General features: G+C 51.1%; 1 protein-coding gene across 2 annotated transcripts in view; it reads left to right on the top strand.

Annotated features, from left to right (window-relative positions):
• Positions 1 to 2,786: 2,786 nt before the first annotated feature.
• LOC142476818 (uncharacterized) overlaps positions 2,787 to 21,844 on the top strand; it is a 59,231-nt gene continuing 40,173 nt past the window's right edge. The window contains exon 1 of one of the 2 annotated variants that reach the window (XM_075581957.1): positions 2,787 to 2,859. The gene's annotated coding sequence lies outside the window, so the exon portion shown is untranslated. Of the gene's footprint in view, positions 2,934 to 21,844 lie in introns of both variants that reach the window. The other variant, XM_075581958.1, reaches the window with a different exon arrangement.

The following is a 21,844-nucleotide window of genomic DNA, read 5'->3' as shown; positions in this document are numbered from 1 at the left end:
CCAGTCAGTCAATTACCCCCCCCCCAGTCAGTCAGTTACCCCCCCAAGTAAGTCAGTTACACCCCCCAGTCAGTCTGTTACCCCCCCCAGTCAGTCTGTTACCCCCCCCAGTCAGTCTGTTACCCCCCCCCCAGTCAGTCAGTTACCCCCCCCCCCCAGTCAGTTACCCCCCCCCTAGTCAGTCAGTTACCCCCCCCCCAGTCAGTCAGTTACCCCCTCCAGTCAGTCACCCCCCCAGTCAGTCACCCCCCCAGTCAGTCAGTTACCCCCCCAGTCAGTCAGTTACCCCCCCAGTCAGTCAGTTACCCCCCCAGTCAGTCAGTTACCCCCCCAGTCAGTCAGTTACCCCCCCCCCCAGTCAGTCAGTTACCCCCCCCCCCAGTCAGTCAGTTACCCCCCCCCAGTCAGTCAGTTACCCCCCCAGTCAGTCAGTTACCCCCCCCCCAGTCAGTCAGTTACCCCCCCAGTCAGTCAGTACCCCCCCCCAGTCAGTCAGTTACCCCCCCCAGTCAGTCAGTTACCCCCCCCCCAGTCAGTCAGTTACCCCCCCAGTCAGTCAGTTACCCCCCCCCCCCCCAGTCAGTCAGTTACCCCCCCAGTCAGTCAGTTACCCCCAGTCAGTCAGTTACCCCCCCCCCCCCCAGTCAGTCAGTTACCCCCCCAGTCAGTCAGTTACCCCTCCCCCCCAGTCAGTCAGTTACCCCTCCCCCGCAGTCAGTCAGTTACCCCCTCCCCCGCAGTCAGTCAGTTACCCCCCCCAGTCAGTCAGTTACCCCCCCATTCAGTCAGTTACCCCCCCAGTCAGTCAGTTACCCCCCCAGTCAGTCAGTTACCCCCCCAGTCAGTCAGTTACCCCCCCCCAGTCAGTCAGTTACCCCCCCAGTCAGTCAGTTACCCCCCCAGTCAGTCAGTTACCCCCCCAGTCAGTCAGTTACCCCCCCAGTCAGTCAGTTACCCCCCCAGTCAGTCAGTTACCCCCCCCAGTCAGTCAGTTACCCCCCCGTCAGTCAGTTACCCCCCCAGTCAGTCAGTTACCCCCCCCCCAGTCAGTCAGTTACCCCCCCCAGTCAGTCAGTTACCCCCCATTCAGTCAGTTACCCCCTCAGTCAATCAGTTACCCCCCCAGTCAGTCAGTTACCCCCCCAGTCAGTCAGTTACCCCCCCCCCAGTCAGTCAGTTACCCCCCCAGTCAGTCAGTTACCCCCCCCAGTCAGTCAGTTACCCCCCCAGTCAGTCAGTTACCCCCCCCCCCAGTCAGTCAGTTACCCCCCCCCCCAGTCAGTCAGTTACCCCCCCCCCCCAGTCAGTCAGTTACCCCCCCAGTCAGTCAGTTACCCCCAGTGTCAGTTACCCCCAGTCAGTCAGTTACCCCCCCCCCCAGTCAGTCAGTTACCCCCCAGTCAGTCAGTTACCCCCCCAGTCAGTCAGTTACCCCTCCCCCCCAGTCAGTCAGTTACCCCTCCCCCCAGTCAGTCAGTTACCCCTCCCCCGCAGTCAGTCAGTTACCCCCCAGTCAGTCAGTTACCCCCCGCCAGTCAGTTGCCCCCCAGTCAGTCAGTTCCCCCCCAGTCAGTCAGTTACCCCCCCAGTCAGTCAGTTACCCCCCCCCCAGTCAGTCAGTTACCCCCCCCCCCCCAGTCAGTCAGTTACCCCCCCAGTCAGTCAGTTACCACCCCCCCAGTCAGTCAGTTACCCCCCCAGTCAGTCAGTTACCCCCCCCCCCCAGTCAGTCAGTTACCCCCCAGTCAGTCAGTTACCCCCCCCAGTCACTCAGTTACCCCCCCCCAGTCACTCAGTTACCCCCCCCCCCCAGTCAGTTACCCCCCCCCAGTCAGTCAGTTACCCCCCCCCCCAGTCAGTCAGTTACCCCCCCCAGTCAGTCAGTTACCCCCCCCCAGTCAGTCAGTTACCCCCCCCCCAGTCAGTCAGTTACCCCCCCCCAGTCAGTCAGTTACCCCCCAGTCAGTCAGTTACCCCCCAGTCAGTCAGTTACCCCCCCAGTCAGTCAGTTACCCCCCAGTCAGTCAGTTACCCCCCCAGTCAGTCAGTTACACCCCCAGTCAGTCAGTTACCCCCCCAGTCAGTCAGTCAGTTTCCCCTCCCCCCCCGTCAGTTAACCCCATCCCCCCCACCCAGTCAGTCAGTTACCCCCCCAGGTCAGTCAGTTACCCCCCCAGGTCAGTCAGTTATCCCCCCAGGTCAGTCAGTTATCCCCCCAGGTCAGTCAGTTGCCTCCCCCCCTTCAGTCAGTTACCCCCCCTGTCAGTCAGTTACCCTCCCATCTCTCTCCTCTCTGCGTCTCTCCCCTCTCTGTCTTCCCCCCTCTCTGCCTCTCCCCCCTCTCTCTGTCTCTCCCCCCCTCTCTGTCTCTCCCCCCCTCTCTGTCTCTCCCCCCTTTCTGTCTCTCCCCCCTTTCTGTCTCTCCCCCCTCTCTGTCTCTCCACCCCCTCTCTGTCTCTCACCGTCTCTCTGTCTCTCCGTCTCTCTGTCTCTCTGTCTCTCACCCCCTCTCTGTCTCTCACCCCCTCTCTGTCTCTCCACCCCCTCTCTGTCTCTCCACCCCCTCTCTGTCTCTCACCCCCTCTCTGTCTCTCACCCCCTCTCTGTCTCTGTCTCTCTCCCCTCTCTGTCTCTGTCTCTCCCCTCTCTGTCTCTGTCTCTCTCCCCTCTCTGTCTCTCTCTCACTCTCTGTCTCTCACCCACACTTTCTCTGTCTCACACTCTCGATCTGGATATCTTATTTACCCTGTATATCGTAACTGCCCTATACTACACCGAAATTACCTACACTGCTTTCTTCCAGATCTGACTCAAGCTTCACACGGGAGACATCGGAACCCCCCCTAGCCCAGAAGACAGGTAAGGAACACCTCCCCCCAATGTATAACATTGCGGGAATGAGGGTACCTGGACATTGAGGGACTGCGGATCAGGTAAGATTCCAGGCGGGATTGCTGCTTTAAATATTGTGAAGCGGGTTAAGGGGTGCAGGAAACTAGTCATTCACATCTGGTTTTTTTTTCTAGATCACACACACACACACATGTATAGTTACCAGAGTAGCCAGAACTGGTCCGGTGGCACATTTCGGTCCTCAAAAGGGACCTTCCACAGGGTCGTGCTAGTCCCTGTTGAGGACCGAAACGTTGGTTTTGGTGTCCTGCGTTATCTTTAATACAGTTTTTTTTATATATATATATATATATATATATATATATATATATATATATATATATATATATATATATATATATATATATATATATACACACACATACATATATATGGATACATACATACACACACTGAAATAAAAAAAAATACCATTTAAACAATAAATATTTAAATGGAATTAAACACTTTTGAGAGTGTTAAACCATTAAGAAGTTTCACTTGCATGCTTGCCACACACAATTTTTTGTCATATTGAATGTAGCACTGTAGTTTTGCCTTTTGTTGTATACATCTGGTCACACCCAATAGCACTCCCTTTGACACAAATATATATATGATATGATGTGTTGGGGTTAGAGCTTGCAGGGATTGTGCATGTTCGCATCTCCTGCTGAAATCCCTCTCCTGACTTCCTATTGAATCCCGTATTACTTACAAAATTCTCGTCATCTCTTTTAAGTCTATACACTCCTCTGCTCCTCCTCCCATCTCAGCCCTAAATTCTCACAATACACCTGCCCGACTCTTGCGTTATGCGCAAGGATGTCTTCTCTCTACCCCTTTTGTATCGAAAGCCCTCCTCCGCCACAACCCTTTTCGAGTACTCACTCAAGAGGAAGGCGGAGAACAGGGCTTTCTGGCTGCTAACCACTTCCGGGCAGCAGGTGGCGCTGCAGAGCTCTCCATAGCTGCTCCTATCTACCTCTCCCTGTTCTTTGTGTCTGTGTTGGTAAGTGTGTGTGTATATATATATATTTGTAATGCATATGTGTGTGTTTCATGCATTAAGTGCATATATATGTTGTATAGTTAGTGTTTTTTAAATATGTTGAATATGTGTGTATGTGTCTCTTACACTAAGGCCCGGGCATGGTCAGCGTCTAAGGCAGTGAGCCCCTGCAGCCGCAATGAAAGTGGCTTTAGCAGGGGCTCGCGCACGCTTGCGGAAGCGTAGCCGACAATAATTTTTTAGTTTAAGCGCTCACGAGAGCGCAGGGCCGGTCATGTGAGCGGTTCGCCCAATGAGGGCTCCGTGACGTCACTGGTCCGCTCCCCCCCCCCCGACACGCCCCCGGACGGAGCGCAAACTTAGGCCAGGGAAAGCACTTGCTTTCCCTCAGCCTCCGCACGGCTGAAGTCTCTATGGACTCAGCCTAATGTTGCATGTTTGGTATGCGTGTATATGGTGTAGTGTTTGGAGAGATGGGGCAGGAGAGGATGGGGGGAGACGGAGGGTTGAGGGAGGAGAGTTGATGGGGGGAAGAGAGGATTGGGCTTAGAGGGAGGATAGAGGATTGGGGAGGAAGAGTGTCACTATGGGGGAAAAGGAGGAAAGCAAAAAAAGGGAGCGCATGTTTCCTGTTTATTTTTACATTTGAAAATCTGGTAACCCTAAGGAGGAGGGTGGAGAGATGATGAGGAGGGGGAGAGATGATGATGATGATGAGGTTGGATGGTGAGATACTGCAGGGGTGAGCAAACTTTTTATGCCGAGCCTCCCTTTTCATCCATGACATTTCTCGGGCCCCCCCTGCCTGATGTAATCAAAATCACATGAAAAAAAAAACCTTTCTTAAACAGTATACAATGTAAATACAAATATGTCTAAGGCCGCGCATATAGTGCCCGCGACAGAGAAGCGTGATGTCACCCGTCGCTGCTAGCGAAAGTTACATAGTTACATAGTTACATAGTAGATGAGGTTGAAAAAAGACATAGGTCCATCAAGTTCAACCTATGCTAAATTCAGACAACAGATACTTTATTCTATATCTATACTTACTTATTGATCCAGAGGAAGGCAAACAAAAAACCCCATTAAGGGGAAAAATTAATTCCTTCCTTACTCCAAGAATTGGCAATCGGATTAATCCCTGGATCAACATCCTTCCCATGTATACTTATTTGGTATATCCCTGTATACCTGTCCCATCTAAAAAGATGTCCAACCTTTTTTTGAACAAATCTATTGTGCCATCACAGTCTCCATGGGTAATGAGTTCCACATTTTAACAGCCCTTACTGTAAAGAACCCTTTCCTTTGTTGCTGGTGAAATTTTCCTTTCCTCCAACCTTAAGGGATGGCCCCGAGTCCTTTGTACTGCCCGTGGGATGAATAGTTCTTTTGAAAGCTCCTTGTATTGTCCCCGAATATATTTGTATATAGTTATTCATATCCCCTCTTAGACGCCTCTTTTCTAATGTAAAATAAATCTAATTTAACTAGCCTCTCCTCATAAGTTAGAATGTCCATCCCCCTTTATTAATTTTGTGGCTCTTCTCTGCACTCTCTCTAGTGCCATAATGTCTTTTCTTAGGATTGGTGCCCAAAATTGTACTCCATATTCAAGGTGTGGTCTTACTAATGCTTTGTAAAGGGGCATAATTATATTTACTTCCCTTCCATCCATTGCCCGTTTGATGCAGGATAAGATCTTGTTTGCCTTTGCAGCTACTGCATGACATTGGGCACTATTGCTAAGCCTGCTGTCTACAAGCACTGCTAAATCTTTCTCCATCAAGGATTCCCCCAATATATCTCTATTTAATTTGTAAGTCGCCTTTTTATTCTTGTATCCCAAATGCATAACCTTACATTTATCTGTATTAAACCTCATCTGCCATTTACCTGCCCACGTTTCCAGTCTCTCCAAGTCCTTCTGAAGAGAAATGACATCCTGCTCTGATTCTATTACCTTACACAATTTAGTATAATCAGCAAAGATGGAGACTTTGCTCTCGATCCCAACCTCAAGGTCATTAATAAACAAGTTAAAAAGCAGGGGTCCCAGTACCGATCCCTGAGGTACTCCACTCACGACTTTAGCCCAACCTGAAAAAGTTCCATTTATGACAACCCTCTGTTGTCTGTCCTTTAACCAGTTTTCAATCCAGGTGCATATATTATTACTGAGTCCATCTTTCTTTATTTTGTACACCAACCTCTTGTGTGAAACCGTATCAAAAGCCTTTGCAAAATCTAAGTAGACCACATCAACTGCATTACCCTGGTCTAAATTCCTACTTACCTCCTCAAAGAAACAAATAAGGTTAGTTTGGCAAGATCTATCCTTCATAAATCCATGCTGACTATCACTGATAATTTTGTTTTCCATTAGGTATTCCTGAATATTATCCCGTATTAAACCTTCAAGTAGTTTCCCTACTATTGAAGTCAGGCTTACAGGTCTGTAATTTCCCGGTTGTGATCTAGCTCCCTTTTTAAATATAGGCACCACATCTGCTTTACGCCAATCTTGTGGTACTGAGCCTGTGGAAATGGAGTCCTTGAATATTAAATATAATGGTTTTGCTATTACTGAGCTTAACTCCTTGAGAACTCTTGGATGTATGCCATCGGGGCCAGGTGCCTTATTTACTTTCATTTTTTCAAGTCGCTTATGAACTTCTTTCTCAGCTAACCAATTGTTCATTAATATGGAGGTTGTAGCTTCATCCTGCGGCACTACTATTGAACTTGGTATACACAGAGGCAAAGAATTTGTTTAATACCTCAGCTTTTTCCTTATCTCCAATAATCTGCCTGCCCATCTCACATTGAAAGGGTCCTATATTTTCTTTTCTCATTTTTTTGTTATTAAGGTACTTGAAGAACTTTTTAGGGTTGACCTTACTTTCTATTGCAATCCTTTTTTCATTATCCATTTTTGCTAATTTGATTGCCCTTTTGCAATTTTTGTTACATTCCTTATAATTCTGATACAATGTCTCTGTCCCTTCTGACTTAAAGAATCTAAACGCCTTCCTCTTCTTGTCCATTTCCTCCCCTACCTGTTTATTTAGCCACATTGGTTTTGACTTATTTCTTTTATACTTATTACCCAAGGGTATACACTGATAAGTGTGCTTTTCTAACAATGTTTTAAACACTGCCCATTTATCTTCTACATTTTTCCCTGCAAAAACATCATCCCATTGTATTACTACTAGAATAGACCTCAGTTTATTAAAATCTGCCTTTCTAAAGTTTAAAGTCTTTGTTGAACCCAAGTAATCTGTTTTTTGATAATTTATTTCAAATGAGACAATGTTATGATCACTGTTACCCAAATGTGCCAGGACTTGAATATTTGTTATTACTTCTACATTGTTTGATATGACCAAATCCAGTATTGCCCCTCTCCTGTTTGGTTCCTCAATAATTTGGGTCATATAATTGTCTTTAAGCACCCCCAAAAACCTGTTCCCTTTTGTTGTAACGCTAATCTCATTGCCCCAGTCTATGTCAGGATAATTAAAATCCCGCATTATGCAAACATGACCCAGTTTTGATGCCTTCTCCATTTGCAAAAGTATTTTAGCTTCCTCAATCTCAAAGATATTTGGTGGTTTATATCATATTGCCACAAACATTTTCTTTATACTTTTACCTCTACTGCTAATTTCTATCCACAAAGTCTCTACATTTTCATCATTCCCTTCATAGACATCATCCCTTATAATAGGTTTTAGATCCGGTTCAACATATAAACATACTCCACCTCCCCTTCTATTTGTTTGATCCTTCCGAAAAAGAGAATAACCCTCTAAATTAACTGTCCAGTCATGAGTTTCATCCCATCATGTTTCAGTAATGCCTATGATATCATACTGCTCCCTTGCAGCTATTAATTCAAGCTCCCCCATTTTATCTGTCAGGCTTCTTGCATTAGCAAGCATGCATTTCAGTTTTTTTTCAGCCTGTACTATTATCTTATCTGCTCCTTCCTTTCTGCTCCCACTTGGTTTAGTCTTTAGAAGTTTTCTAGTATTATCTGTATTTACTTTGGGTGTCTCACAGCTTGTCAAACTTGCACTTGCCCCCATTCTACCTCCATACCTCCTTGAATCCTCATCTATTCCATTTAGTTCATTATCTGTTTCATTCCCCTCCCCCCCTCCATCCTAGTTTAAAATCTCCTCCAACCTTTTTAGCATTCTCCCCCCTAGCACAGAAGATCCCTCTTCATTGAGGTGCAATCCGTCCCTAGAATATAGATGGCACCCCTCAGAAAAGGAGTCCCAGTGCTCTAAAAACCCAAACCCCTCCTTCCTGCACCACTTTCTTAGCCATGCATTAACCTCCCTGATCTCTGACTGTCTCCCTGCGGTAGCGCATGGCACTGGTAGTATTTCAGAAAATACTACCTTGGAGGTCCTTGCCTTAAGCTTTTGGCCTAGATCCCTGTAATCATTTTTTAGGACCCTCCATCTTTCTCTAACTTTGTCATTGGTGCCAACGTGTACCAAGACCGCCGGGTAAATCCCAGCCCCCCCCAACAATCTGTCTACCCGATCCGCAATGTGCCGAACCCGAGCACCCGGGAGACAACAAACTGTTTGGTTCATGCGGTCCTGGCAACAGATTGCCCTATCTACCTTCCTAATAATGGAGTCCCCTACCACCACTCTTTCTTTGTATCTGAGCATCCTGAGTCACCACTGGGCTGGAGGAACTATTCCCCTGGCTGCTAGAGGAATTAGTCTCCTCCAGCCTTGCCATTTCTGCCCCAACATTCCCAATATCTTCACTCAACACGGCAAATCTATTGGGATGTCAGCTCAGAAATTACCTGCCTCTCCCTATTGCCCCTGCTTCCCCTTCTAACTGTCACCCAGCTACCTACCTGCTCCTCACTAACAGAAACCAAGCTACCTACCTTCTCCTCACTAACAGCGCCACTATCTGCATTACTAGTCGAAGCAAGGGCCTGCTCAGTGAGCTCTAATTCCCTTTCAAGATTGCCAATGTCCCTCAATATTGCAAGTTGCCTCTTCAGATCAGCAATCTCTGATTCTAAAGAGACCACCCGCTCACACCTCTCACAGCGGTATGCTCCTTGGAACAGCTGCTCCAAGTGCACATACATGTGGCAAGATGTGCATTGAGTGGCATTTTCAATCCTGCTCATTCTAGCAACTATGAAGTTTAGAAGTACTAACAGTAAACTGTACTTCAATAACTATACCTTGTTTAACCACTTCCTTGTTCAAACTGCTTCTGGTTCTAACTGCACACACTTAAACAACCAGCACTTGAAATCAACCACACAGATCAGTCAGTACACGCAGTACACGGGTGATGTCACCCGTCGTCACTAGCGAAAGTTGTATTTCGCTTTATGGCGGCGCGGGTGACCAGGCCATTGATTGGTTCAGAAGCTGTCACGAGACGACAGCCCCTGAAAAATCAAATATTGCCGGCTTCAAAAAATTGCGTCGCCCCGTCGCGCTTACTATAAGCGCACGCGGCGGCGACAATGCATTTGTTTTCGGGCGGCGTCGCCGGCACTATAAGCGCAGTCTAAGTACTTACATACTTTAACAGCTCGCTCTTGCAAAATTAGGCTGCGTCCACGCTGCTGCTGAGAGTGGTGACATCACCAACTCTCCAAGCATGAGCACAGGGTGTTCTGCATAATTTTGCAAGCACGAGCGGGGAAGTGTTTTCACTTTTTTTTCCCCCCCCATTATTTCTGTACATTCATAGTATGATTGATATAGTGGCAGCCTACCCTTTCACTTGCAGAGGATCGCAGCGAAGCAGGTTGCCAGCGGAGGAGAGCAGGAACACAGCGCTATTGCAGGGCAGACACCGGAGGGAGGGGCGTTTTACATCACAGCACTCACACGTGCTCCTCCCCCGTACCTCCGAATCACGTATCCGCCACCTGCACTATTCTGTTCAGCCGCCCGCGCACATCTTCTTGGCCGCCCGCGCACATCTTTTTCACCTGTGCACCCATGTTTTGCCGCACGCGCCTCGCCTAAATAATCTTGTGCCCTGGGCGCCCCTCCCCCCCCCCCCCAGTTTGTGCACTGCCGCATTCAATCACAACACCCACACAATCACAGACAACACAGATATTCAATCACCACACACACACAATCCCACACACACTCAACACCCCCCCACACACACACACTCAACCCCCCACCCCCACACACTCAACCCCCCCCCCCACACACACTCAACCCCCCCCCCCCCCACACACACTCAACCCCCCACCTCACACAAACACTCAACCCCCCCACACACACTCAACCCCTCCACACACACACTCAACCCCTCCACACACACACTCAACCCCACCACACACACACACTCAATCCCCCCTCACACACACTCAACCCCCCCCCCCCCACACACACACTCAACCCCACACACACACACACCTCCACACACACACTCAACCCCACACACACACTCAACCCCACACACACACTTAACCACATACACACAACCCCAAACACACACTCAACCCCCCCCCCCCCACACACACACTCAACCCCACCCCCCCCACACACACACTCAACCCCCCCCCACACACAACCACACACACACACACTCAACCTCACACACACACACTCAACCCCACACACACTCACACACACTCAACCCCCCCCCACACACACACTCAAACCCCCCCCCACACACACACTCACCCCCCCTACACACACTCAATCACCCCCCCCCCCCACACACACACTCAATCACCCCCCCCCCCCCACACACACACTCAACCCCCCCCCCCCACACACACACTCAACCACCCCTCCCACACACACACTCAACCCCCCCCCACACACACACACTCAACCCCCCCCCACACACACACTCAACCCCCCACCCCACACAAACACTCAACCCCCCCCACACACACTCAACCCCTCCACACACACACTCAACCCCTCCACACACACACTCAACCCCACCACACACACATACTCAATCCCCCCTCACACACACTCAACCCCCCCCCACACACACACACATACACTCAACCACACACACACACACACACACACACACACACACACACACACACACACACTCAACCCCCCCCACACACACACACACTCAACCCCCCCCCCCACACACACACTCAACCCCCCCCCACACACAACCACACACACACACTCAACCCCCCACACACACACTCAATCACCCCCCCACACACACTCAACCAGCCCCCCCCACACACACTCAACCACCCCTCCCACACACACATTCAACCCCCCCCCACACACACTCAAACCCCCCCCCCCCCCCCACACACACACACTCAACCACACACACATACACACCTGGTGGGGGGAGGGTGTAACTAAGCCTGCCAAGGTCCCCCCATGTACTGCTGAAAACGGGCAGGTAACAGACAGGAGAAGGAGGGCTTTTGTGCAGGGAAGGCCCCACAGCAAGGCCCGGCCCCCTCTGACACAGAAAGAGAAGAGAAGCAGCCTCTGCACGGAGCTTCTGGCCGCCCGTGCACAGCTCTGCCCGCCCCCAGGTTTCCCTGCACGCAGGCCGTGCCCCCCCTAAATAATCTTGTATGTATGTGTGTGTGTGTATATATATACATATACACACACACACACACACACACACACACACACACAGCCTCAGACACACACACACACACACACACACACACACACACACACACACACACACACACACACACACACACACACACACACACACACACATACACGCGCACAGTGGCTTGCAGAAGTATTTTATTTTGGATATATAGGATACCGTTCGGATGAACGTTAGATTAATGATCAAATGTGCAAAAATTAGTGCGAATAAATTGAAGCAATAAAACATTCTGTTTCGTGCGGTATTATTTATTAAGCTCAATTAGACGTTTAACACATTTGAACGAGCGTCAACACTCATTCAAGTTAATGGCAGTTAACGTTCTTTGGACGCGTTAACCCGTTACAAATTTGGTAGCGCTGGTTCCCCCTGTCCTGTCTCCACTAACCCCCCTCCCCCCGCTGCTGCGCACAGGTGATTGAACATTTGTAATTGTTGCACTTGTTCCCCCTGGTGTCTCTCCCCCCTCCTGTGAGGTGAGGGCGGGATTTTTAGGAACTATCTGGCAACACTGTTCATTTCCCTCTCTCCCTTGGCTGTGTAAGGTTCAGTTTTCTTTTACGCCTCCTGAAGCTGTGTCCTGCCTGCCCTGTTGCCATTCTACCTTGCGTTGAAGATTCTGCATTTTCCCACCTTGACCTCAGAACTGTGACCCCCTATTATTCTGCTTTCTCCAGCCCTGACCCCGGAATAGAGACCTTGATTATTCTGCCTTCTGCCCTAACCTCTGACTCGGACCTCACTATTTTACTCTTCAGGATTTGGATCCCAGGCACAGGTCGGTCTCTACTCTCCACCTCTGCCTAGCGGATCTGTCTCTGGACAGTACACAGCAACGTATTTATTTTATTTATAAAATGTTTTACCAGGAAGAATACATTGAGATTTACCTCTCGTTTTCAAGTATGTCCTGGACATAGTTAATGACAAATAATACATGTGTAACGGGTATTCCACCCCACCCAATCTCATATATAGTGTGGGTGAGTAGAACTTGCAGTGTTACCGGTGTGGTGCGTATACCTGCAGGCTCACAGGAGGTCTGAGCCTCGCTAATGAGAGCCTGGGGTGAATCCTCTGGAACGGATCTTCTTTCAGCGCCTCCACCTATGTAGGATTCTATGGAAGTGTAGAATGACCCTACATAGGAACCCAATCAGAAACCACACACACAGTGATTATATAATAACTAAGGACTTTACTTATGAACATAGGACATACGTGCATACTACATTAGTAACCAACCTGTGTCCCTCTCTAGAGGAAACACCTATTGCGTCGCGCAGGACGCTTCCCAAACATCAGTGAACCCACCCATTGTCCAAAACCCCACCCAATGTCTCACACTCCCGCAGAGTGGCAATGGGTGACTGCGCAGTCACAGTTAGCTAAGGGCCCGGTGGTGCACTTATATATTGATACCTTCCGAGCACTCCAGTACTCGGGTCGGCAACGATCTTCTCAAAGGGTCCGTCGACGAGGACTCTTCCAACCGAACTCCTGCAGACAGTAACACAGTCTCTGTGGACCCCAACGTGGGTCCAACCGCTTTCCGGGAACAGCAACGTGACACACCCTGCACTATAGGCCGTCCCTATAGCACAGCATCCTTAAGTGGCTTAAGGGTCAATCTCCTAGGGCATTCGGGGTTGCCTATCCTATTATAGGTAGGTCTTGTACCCACCCTACTCATAATACGGGCCCTGGGCCATGGCTCCCCGGATTGGTTACCGCTATGAACCCCCCCAGTAGCCTCGTACTACGCGCAACGCCGCCCTGGGCAAGGGCTCCCCGGATTGGTTACCGCTATGAACCCCCCCCAGTTGCCTCGTCACTCGCAACACGGATCCTGGGCTATGGCTCCCCGGACTGGTTACCGCTATGAACCCCCCAGCTGTCTCGTGCCACTAATTCACCTAAACGCCTGCCGCAACGCTCTGCAGACTAACCTCAGCCCCCTTTATCCCTGGCTATTCCCCAGCTCTGACTACCATGAGTGACAGGGTCCCTCTCTGAGACTATCCCTGGCAACACTCACTAACCTGGGGTAATACAAGGTTAACTAGGGCCTTAGTGCAGGGAGTCTCCGGCTCCTGCACCCTACCTCCTTCCTTCCTTGGGCTCCTGACTCTGACTGCCCGTAGCTCCAGCCCGCCAAATGTATCCACTTGCTCCAGGACAATCCTTCAGCCCTATTGGCTCCTATGAGGCACCTGGTGCCTCCCTCGCTAAGCACTATGGGAATTGTAGTCCCTGGGCGCCTGTAATAACATTGGGGCCGCATGCGTGCCTGTCCTACACCTGCACTAACCCCTAATGACCGCCGCAACCTCTCCCTGTCTATCCCTACTCTCGCGCGACCCTCTAAAGGCTGGCGGCTGTATTCCCTACCTACTTCTGCGCATGCGCGACTCTCCTGGCCTGTTCCTGCCCTTGCGCGACTCTGCCCTGAATCTGGGGCTCTAACTGCGCATGCGCGACTAAGGGGCAATGGCGGCGCCCTTCCCGCCTGGCTCCGGGAGTCCTGCGACGCGTCCCCAGCAACCCCCGAGCCGGGACCTGGCGGCTCTCACCTGTTCGATCGCCGCACGGGGCCGCCATTGGCCTCGGCGGCGCGCGCGATCGAACACCAGGTGAGGGGGGTGCTGCTCAGCAGGGGAGACCCGGCTACATCCTCCCCCTGGTGAAAAACCCAACGCCCTCGCTTGGGGAACCACATAACCTGGCATCAGTTTACACAATAAAAAATTACATTGCATAACTGGTACTCTTAGCAGATCGACTTTACCCTCACCAAAACATGTCACATCACACCCCATAGTACCCGAGGCCAGCTGAGTATCAGCTGCTTGCTGAGACCATTTGTGGGGTGCCCCTAACTGATCAGATGGGGGTACCTCACTTTTGCGTCCGTGAGCCTCCCCGGGGTGAATCTCTCGGAAAGCACACTCTGGCGTAACAGTCACTGGTTCAGTGCTACTTCCTCCCCCTGGTGGAAGGAGTAGCACAACGTCTTTTAAGCAGGCCTTTACCCGATCATCCGCGGCTTGGATGCGGTAGACCAGGAGGCCAGGACCTTTCCCGCGGTCCACTACCTGAGGAATGGGGCGCTCCTTTTTGAGCTTAAAGGAGGCCAGTCTCCCTGAATCTCTCTCCACACAGTCTTTGACCCCATATTTTTGCGAGGCTTCCACTGAGAAGCGAGCACTGGACAATGTCTCGGTTTCACCTGGCAGGAGGGAAAGAGTAGACACCTTACCCCTGCGGTGATTCACGGTGGCCAACAGGTCCTCGGGGACGCTGTCAGTTCCCACCTTGGTGGTATCGGGACCTGTCCCCAACTCTTCTGGGACAGTCCACTCACTGACTCGAACTTCGGGAGCGTTGGATCCCAGTCCTGGGACCACTTGTGTCGGAGCGCACGGGCTCACACTCCGCTCAGGAACCGTAGCTTTGGCCTTCTTCACGGCCACCTCCATCGGAGTCTGTGGGGAACAAGGGAGTTCCTTACCACTCGGCTGGCTGACGATGGGCTTCTCCTCTTCCGGAAGGATCGGCGGTAGACACTGGTCCACTCTCTTCTCTGGACAGCTACCTTCTAATGAGGACACCTCCACCAGGACGCGATGCAGAGGGGAGCCCTTCGCCCGGGCGACCAGACTTAAGGAGCCATCGTGCTCCGCGGTCACCTGGAGGCTCACCCCCAGCACCCCTGGGGCAGTCGACTCACCCTCGTCGTCTGTAGGTACTGGTCCCAAGCCTAGGACCGATGGTACCTCTGTAGTAGGTCGGACTGACCATTGTAGGGCACACGGGCCCACGGGCCCACAGCAGGGTCCGCAACATCGGGATACACCTTTTCCAGGGTACACGGACCCACAGCAGACTCTGTATCCTCTGCATCATCGTTGGGGTGGTTCGCCGCTAGGCGCATCGCCACCGATGGGACTTCCACCTCTTCCCCGGAAGATATCATGACAGTATCCTCCGCAAGGTAGTCACCAGATCCTTCTGTAATACAGCCAGTGGTTGTGGGTACGAAGCTGGCGTGCTCCGGTACCTCCACTGCAGTCGCGCTCTTCTCCGCCAAGGGTTCACTTGGCTCCTTAGCTGGCTCTGTAGGCTGGGGTACAATAGGCGTCAAGAAAATTGCACCGCAACAATCACATCTGGGCTCCCACGCCAGTGCTCCCCTAGAACAGTCACAGGTGGGGCTAAAGCATTGTGTACACGGCTCCCCATCTACCTCGGTGATCCTGAAGTCTAGTGGCACTTGGGATATGTCGGCTCCCCCGTCATAGGCTTCTTGCAAGCAGGGGCACAGTAGCATAAGGAGATCTATTCCTGGCGCTCGCCAGGGCACATACACATTAGGGTGTATCCCCTGACAGTCTATCTCATCCTCATGCATCATCTCATCCTCAGAGATCAGAGTGTCTATCACAGCGTCCACGTATGGTTGAAGATAACCGTGCTTGCTCCCCCTGGTGGAATCTAAAGGAAGGGCATTTTTTACAAAGGATTGGTTTTCGCTCTGCACTGAGTCACTCACATTACGGGGGCGGGGCTCTGGTTTTCCCGCCAGTCCCGTATGGTTTTCTGCAAAATCATTCTGCGCCTTGGGAGCGGTATCACGTGCACGCATCTCACTTGGAGGAAGTTGCCATGGCGCGGGGTCAGCGTATACTAAAGGGTAACCCTCAGGGGGACACCCGGGCATAAATAACATGGACGGTGACTCGGACGGGCATATATCCCTTGAGGATGACACGACAAAAAGCCGCGATCTCCACGGGGACGTGGAAGCTGGCTCTAAGTCTATAAGAAGAGCGTGCTGCCATCCAGGGATTTTACGCATATGCTCATAGATCTCATCTTCAGATATATTGGCGGGAACGCCTTCTAAGGCCACCACACGGCGGGGACTAAGATTATTTATCCTCAAGGCCCAAGCGAGGACCTCGTGTCCGGACTTGACAACCATGGTGTACAAAAAAATAGGACTTGGACAATTTGAAAAAAAATTGGAACAGGGCACCCCAGGTCGCATCTCAGCAGCGCCTCCAAATGTAACGGGTATTCCACCCCACCCAATCTCATATAGTGTGGGTGAGTAGAACTTGCAGTGTTACCGGTGTGGTGCGTATACCTGCAGGCTCACAGGAGGTCTGAGCCTCCGCTAATGAGAGCCTGGGGTGAATCCTCTGGAACGGATCTTCTTTCAGCGCCTCCACCTATGTAGGATTCTATGGAAGTGTAGAATGACCCTACATAGGAACCCAATCAGAAACCACACACACAGTGATTATATAATAACTAAGGACTTTACTTATGAACATAGGACATACGTGCATACTACATTAGTAACCAACCTGTGTCCCTCTCTAGAGGAAACACCTATTGCGTCGCGCAGGACGCTTCCCAAACATCAGTGAACCCACCCATTGTCCAAAACCCCACCCAATGTCTCACACTCCCGCAGAGAGGCAATGGGTGACTGCGCAGTCACAGTTAGCTAAGGGCCCGGTGGTGCACTTATATATTGATACCTTCCGAGCACTCCAGTACTCGGGTCGGCAACGATCTTCTCAAAGGGTCCGTCGACGAGGACTCCTCCAACCGAACTCCTGCAGACAGTAACACAGTCTCTGTGGACCCCAACGTGGGTCCAACCGCTTTCCGGGAACAGCAACGTGACACACCCTGCACTATAGGCCGTCCCTATAGCACAGCATCCTTAAGTGGCTTAAGGGTCAATCTCCTAGGGCATTCGGGGTTGCCTATCCTATTATAGGTAGGTCTTGTACCCACCCTACTCATAATACAGGCCCTGGGCCATGGCTCCCCGGATTGGTTACCGCTATGAACCCCCCCCAGTTGCCTCGTCACTCGCAACACGGACCCTGAGCTATGGCTCCCCGGACTGGTTACCGCTATGAACCCCCCAGCTGTCTCGTGCCACTAATTCACCTAAACGCCTGCCGCAACGCTCTGCAGACTAACCTCAGCCCCCTTTATCCCTGGCTATTCCCCAGCTCTGACTACCATGAGTGACAGGGTCCCTCTCTGAGACTATCCCTGGCAACACTCACTAACCTGGGGTAATACAAGGTTAACTAGGGCCTTAGTGCAGGGAGTCTCCGGCTCCTGCACCCTACCTCCTTCCTTCCTTGGGCTCCTGACTCTGACTGCCCGTAGCTCCAGCCCGCCAAATGTATCCACTTGCTCCAGGACAATCCTTCAGCCCTATTGGCTCCTATGAGGCACCTGGTGCCTCCCTCGCTAAGCACTATGGTAATTGTAGTCCCTGGGCACCTGTAATAACATTGGGGCCGCATGCGTGCCTGTCCTACACCTGCACTAACCCCTAATGGCCGCCGCAACCTCTCCCTGTCTATCCCTACTCTCGCGCGACCCTCTAAAGGCTGGCTGTATTCCCTACCTACTTCTGCGCATGCGTGACTCTCCTGGCCTGTTCCTGCCCTTGCGCGACTCTGCCCTGAATCTGGGGCTCTAACTGCGCATGCGCGACTAAGGGGCAATGGCGGCGCCCTTCCCGCCCGGCTCCGGGAGCCCTGCGACGCGCGTGCGGCCTTAGCAACCGGCCGCACGCGTCCCCAGCAACCCCCGAGCCGGGACCTGGCGGCTCTCACCTGTTCGATCGCCGCGCGGGGCCGCTATTGGCCTCGGCGGCGCCCGCGATCGAACACCAGGTGAGGGGGGTGCTGCTCAGCAGGGGAGACCCGGCTACACATGGTTACAAATACAGTTACATAAATGAACAGGGTATACATTATATACAATACATTGCATGCACAGCCAGAGAAGATGTATATTATAGGCGTATTTAACCGTTACAGACCAGATGTATGCAACCGTAACAATATTCAGCTGTGAGGCATAAAACATACACAGAATCCCAGATCCTTCAGAGCTACTGTATCAGACTTGTTTTATACTTTTCTGAATATTTGTAGAAAATGATTTGCTTTCATATGTTTGTTGTGTCATTGCCATCGAGGGAGCCCCTATCATGCCATTAAATGGTAAGCACCTTTTTAACACTTTTAGTATCTCTGTATTCAAAGCACTTGTTTGGGGGATCGCAGGGGGTGGGGAATGTACTGTAGGAAGACGGGGTTTAAAATCCACCTGCTTGATGCTAATAATTAATGGTGCATCAATTTACTCATTAATTTAACCTATAGGGTGCCCTCTGGTGACAAACAACATACTCATCCAGACTGATGAGGACACAGGTAAAAGCAACACTACTTTTTAGTAGCAGTACCACAATTTTATTTTATTGACATCTATGGTAGGAACACTGCTCTCAGTGACTCTATTTCTTGATTGTATGTATATCTTTATTTTTATAGTGCCATGCATATAGATGCATGGTGTGTGTGTCCCACTGAAATGTGCCAGGGGGAGCATTAATGCTGGTATATCTGTATGTAGCCCTCTTACCCCTTTATGGAAAGAGTCTATGGGTGCTGATATTACCTGTTGGCTCACAGAGACATGAGCCTCCGCCACTGATAGCCTGGGGTACACCTGAGCTACTAGATGACACCGCCTCCACCTGTTGTTGGGGATAACCCCGTGCAGGAACACAACATAACAATAACCTTTACTAATATGATATGCAAGCAGTCCTATACTGTAACAGGGTTAATGATATGAAATACCCCTTCCCCCTAGAGGTACAACTAGCCAATGCACCTCGCAGGGCGCAACCCACCACTGAACATAATACTGTCCAAGGCCCTTGGCCACTCTACCACAAGTGTCCTCAAGTGATACCCCCACCCTTTAGGCGTGATCAGCGGTGTGTTGTACAGTGTTGGTGCACTTGTAGAATGATACCTGCCCGGGGGCTTCTGCTCCCGGGTATCGCAGAATACACAGGAAACCGTCCGGTCGAACGTCGTCATCCGCCACAGCCACAGTGTGGTGTGAATTCCGGTGTGGATAATATCACCGTATGTATAGTCTCTGTGTCCTTTGTAGTGTTCTGATCCCAGAACCCACCTTGCAGGCCTGCGCTGCGTAGCACTGTGTCCCTGACTACCAAATAGATAATGGGGCAGAGTCCCTACCTAAAGGGCCTGTCCCTAAAGCAATCACTGCTCTACTAGTGAGTCGGGGCCTGGGGGGCACAGTCTGGCCTAACCCATAGGAGTGACACTACCTGACCCTTTTGCTGTCCTTCTTCCGACTGGTGTGCTCCTCTCAGCGCGCAAAATATATCTAATGTTGTGCAGGGGAATCTGGCCGCGCTATTGGCTCCCTGGCGTCATGTGTTTCTTCACCCCTATGCATTATGGGGCTTGTAGTTCCCCATTCAGAGCCTCTGTGTAATGGCCGCCGCTCCCTACTGTGCCTCTGCGCAATCTGGCGCCTGCACTATGTATGCGCGGCACCTCACGCATGCGAGGCATAACTAAAATGGCGGCAGCTGAAGGAGAAAGTGTCCGGCGAGTCGTTCGCCGCTCCCGGCACCCGCCGCAATGCTGCCTGCACCTGTTCCCGCCTCCGCTGCTGAGCGCTACTGCGCGCGAAGGTGAGGGAACAGGGGCACCGGGGGAACCCATGCCACATTCTCCCCCTGGTGGAATGCCAACGTTCCCGCTTGGGAACAGCGAAACACAACAAAATAACTACATACATAAGTTTTTATATAATAAAAATGCATTGACCAATACAACTTATCACATTGCATGGACTTTAAACAATGTTACACAATTCTGTGAGCATTGCAATTACGGTTTGGATTTTGCTCCGAGACCACTGCTGAATCTCATAGTGGGGTGCCCCAATTATATCATAGGTTACCCGGTTTGGTGGGTACTTAACTCCTTGGCTCCTCCGGAGCTGGTCTTCAGTGACTCCCGCTGGGGAGAAATAAGCATAGTCCTGAGGCTCAGCCTCTTCCCTTGAGGGGAGTAATGGCTCTGAACAGTCTCTTTGGGGCACAAAGTACGGGCTCTGGATCCAGAGACGGGCTCTCTGGAGCCTCCCTCTTAGAAGTTTGTGGATAGGGCCCTTTACCCGTGGCTCCTCCGGGAGATGCTCCTTGAAGTCGAGGGCCCCTTTGAGAGGTTCCCTCCATAGGGTCTTGAGAGTCTTTAGAGATTTCAGAGGTGGTATCATCTGCAGTCTCTTGGCCGACCTCTGATGGCTCAGGCTCACCATCCAGGGGTTTAGCCGGTATTTCGGGTTCAAAATCTCCCACATGTGGTGTGCTATAGGGAGCAGATGATTCCGGTGCCATACCTTTATCCGGCCATCCGCGTCTTTTATTCGTTAGACCGGAAGGCCTGGCATCTGACTCAACTTCATAGACGCCATCCCGCCAACGATCGGCTAATTTATGCTTTCCCGGGATTCCCAAGTTGCGGAGGAGCACGACGTCCCCAGGCCGGATCTCCCGGTGTTTGACCTTGTGGTCATAGCGTCTTTTGTTGGCAGCATTAAGTTTTTCTTTAGACTTTTCAGCCTGTTGATATGCTTGTTGTAGACTTTATTGAAGTCGCCTTACGTATTGAAAATGATGGTATCCACAATTCCAATCAGTGGATACTCTTAGGCGTACATCCACGGGCAGCCGTGCTTCTCGCCCGAACATAAGAAAATAAGGAGAGAAGCCAGTGTACTCATGGCAGGTGCAGTTGTATGCATGTACCAGGGTTTCCACATGCCGACTCCATTCTGTCTTCTGCGCCCCATTTTAAAGTGCCCAGCATGTCCAGCAGTGTCCGGTTAAATCAGTCTGGCAGAGTGTCACCTTCTCGGTGATATGGCATGGTTCGGGACTTGTTGATATCCAGAAGTTTCAGCAATTCCCGAATTAGGCTGCTTTCAAAGTCCCGACCATGATCCGAGCGCAGGCTATTGGGCAGGCCATAGTGCATAAAGTACTTTTCCCAGAGAATCTTGGCCACCGTAATGGCCTTCTGATCTTTAGTCGGGAAAGCTCGGGAAGGCTTGAGCATTTCGGGTGTAATGGTCCGTGATGACCAGCACGTTGCATATCCCTCGTGCATCAGGCTCAATACACAGTAAGTCCATGCACACTAAGTCCATAGGGCCTGAGCTCTTCAGATGGGCCATGGGCGCTGCTCGGGTCGGGAGGGTCTGCCGTTGAATACAACTGGAGAATTGTCGACAATGTCGCTCTACCGGTTCTCGTATTTTCAGCCAGAGTTGTCCGTATTCATAGTGTAGTGCATTCAGGACCATACGTTGCAGGTTTCGGGGAAGAACCAGTTGTCTTCTGTC

This window comes from Ascaphus truei, unplaced genomic scaffold (assembly GCF_040206685.1).
Source record: "Ascaphus truei isolate aAscTru1 unplaced genomic scaffold, aAscTru1.hap1 HAP1_SCAFFOLD_1740, whole genome shotgun sequence".
Lineage (NCBI taxonomy): Eukaryota > Metazoa > Chordata > Amphibia > Anura > Ascaphidae > Ascaphus > Ascaphus truei.
Note: the sequence above shows the minus strand (reverse complement) of the source record. Positions and strands in the feature narration are given on the sequence as shown.